Raw genomic sequence first — 2,522 nt, 5'->3', positions numbered from 1 at the left:
TGAGCATCTTTTCATGTGTTTGTTAGCCATCTGTATGTCTTCTTTGGAGAAATGTCTGTTTAGTTCTTTGGCCCATTTTTTGATTGGGTCATTTATTTTTCTGGAATTGAGCTGCAGGAGTTGCTTGTATATTTTTGAGATTAATCCTTTGTCTGTTTCTTCATTTGCTATTATTTTCTCCCAGTCTGAGGGCTGTCTTTTCACCTTACTTATAGTTTCCTTTGTTGTGCAAAAGCTTTTAAGTTTCATTAGGTCCCATTTGTTTAGTTTTGCTTTTATTTCCAATATTCTGTGAGGTGGGTCTTAGAGGATCTTGCTGTGATTTATGTCGGAGAGTGTTTTGCCTATGTTCTCCTCTAGGATTTTTATAGTTTCTGGTCTTACATTTAGATCTTTAATCCATTTTGAGTTTATTTTTGTGTATGGTGTTAGGAAGTCTTCTAGTTTCATTCTTTTACAAGTGGTTGACCAGTTTTCCCAGCACCACTTGTTAAAGAGGTTGTCTTTTTTCCATTGTATATCCTTGCCTCCTTTGTCAAAGATAAGGTGTCCATAGGTTTGTGGATTTATCTCTGGGCTTTATATTCTGTTCCATTGATCTATATTTCTGTCTTTGTGCCAGTACCATACTGTCTTAATGACTGTGGCTTTGTAATCGAGTCTGAAGTCAGGCAGGTTGATTCCTCCAGTTCCATTCTTCTTTCTCAAGATTACTTTGGCTATTCGAGGTTTTTTGTATTTTCGTACAAACTGTGAAATTCTTTGGTCTAGTTCTGTGAAAAATACCGTTGGTAGCTTGATAGGGATTGCATTGAATCTATAGGCTGCTTTGGGTAGAATATCCATTTTGACAATATTGATTCTTCCAATCCATGAACACGGTATGTTTCTCCATCTGTTTGTGTCCTCTTTGATTTCTTTCATCAATGATTTATAGTTTTCTATGTGTAGGTCTTTTGTTTCTTTAGGTAGATATACTCCTAAGTATTTTATTCTTTTTGTTGCAATGGTGAATGGTATTGTTTCCTTAATTAATCTTTCTGTTTTTTCATTGTTAGTATATAGGAATGCAAGGGATTTCTGTATGTTAATTTTATATCCTGCAACTTTACTATATTCATTGATTAGCTCTAGTAATTTTCTGGTAGAGTCTTTAGGGTTTTCTATGTGAGGATCATGTCATCTGCAAACAGTGAGAGTTTCATTTCTTCTTTTCCTATCTGGATTCCTTTTACTTCTTTTTCTGCTCTGATTGCTGTGGCCAGAACTTCCAACACTATGTTGAATAGTAGTGGTGAGAGTGGGCACCCTTTTCTTGTTCCTGATTTCAGGGGAAATGCTTTCCATTTTTCACCATTGAGGGTGATGCTTGCTGTGGGTTTGTCATATATAGCTTTTATTATGTTGAGGTATGTTCCTTCTATTCCTGATTTTTGGAGAGTTTTAATTAAATGAGTGTTGAATTTTGTCAAAGGCTTTCTCTGCATCTATTGTGATAATCATATGGTTTTTATCTTTCAATTTGTTAATTTGGTGTATTACATTGATTGATTTGTGTATATTAAAGAATCCTTGCATTCCTGGGATAAAGCCCACTTGGTCATGGTGTATGATTTTTTTAATATGTTGTTGGATTCTGTTTGCTAGAATTTTGTTAAGGATTTTTGCATCTATGTTCATCAGTGATATTGGCCTGTAGTTTTCTTTTTTTGTGGCATCTTTGTCTGGTTTTGGAATTAGGGTGATCGTGGCCTCATAGAATCAGTTTGGAAGCTTACCTTCATCTGCAATTTTCTGGAAGAGTTTGAGTAAGATAGGTGTTAGCTCTTCTCTAAATTTTTGGTAGAATTCAGCTGTGAAGCCATCTGGTCCTGGGCTTTTGTTTGCTGGAAGATTTTTGATGACAGTTTCGATTTCCTTGCTTGTGATGGGTCTGTTAAGATCTTCTATTTCTTCCTGGTTCAGTTTTGGAAAGTTATACTTTTCTAAGAATTTGTTCATTTCATCAAAGTTGTCCATTTTATTGGCATAGAACTGCTGATAGTAGTCTCTTATGATCCTTTGTATTTCAGTGTTTGTTGTGATCTCTCCATTTTCATTTCTAATTTTGTTAATTTGGTTCTTCTCTCTTTGTTTCTTCATGAGTCTTGCTAATGGTTTGTCAATTTTGTTTATTTTTTCAAAAAACCAGCTTTTAGCTTTGTTGATTTTTGCTATGGTCTCTTTAGTTTCTTTTGCATTTATTTCTGCCCTAATTTTTAAGATATCTTTCCTTCTGCTAACCCTGGGGTTCTTCATTTCTTCCTTCTCTAATTGCTTTAGGTGTAGAGTTAGGTTATTTATTTGGTAATTTTCTTGTTTCTTGATGTAAGCCTGTAATACTATGAACCTTGATGGCGGAGGAGTAGGATGGGGAGACCACTTTCTCTCCTACAAATTCATCAAAAGAATAACTGAACACAGAGCAAACTTCACAAAACAACTTCTGACCGCTAGCTGAGGTCATCAGGTGCCCAGAAAAG

The sequence above is a fragment of the Dama dama genome, chromosome Y, assembly GCF_033118175.1.
Source record: "Dama dama isolate Ldn47 chromosome Y, ASM3311817v1, whole genome shotgun sequence".
Lineage (NCBI taxonomy): Eukaryota > Metazoa > Chordata > Mammalia > Artiodactyla > Cervidae > Dama > Dama dama.
The sequence above is the reverse complement of the archived record's forward strand: the minus strand, read 5'-3'. Positions refer to the sequence as shown.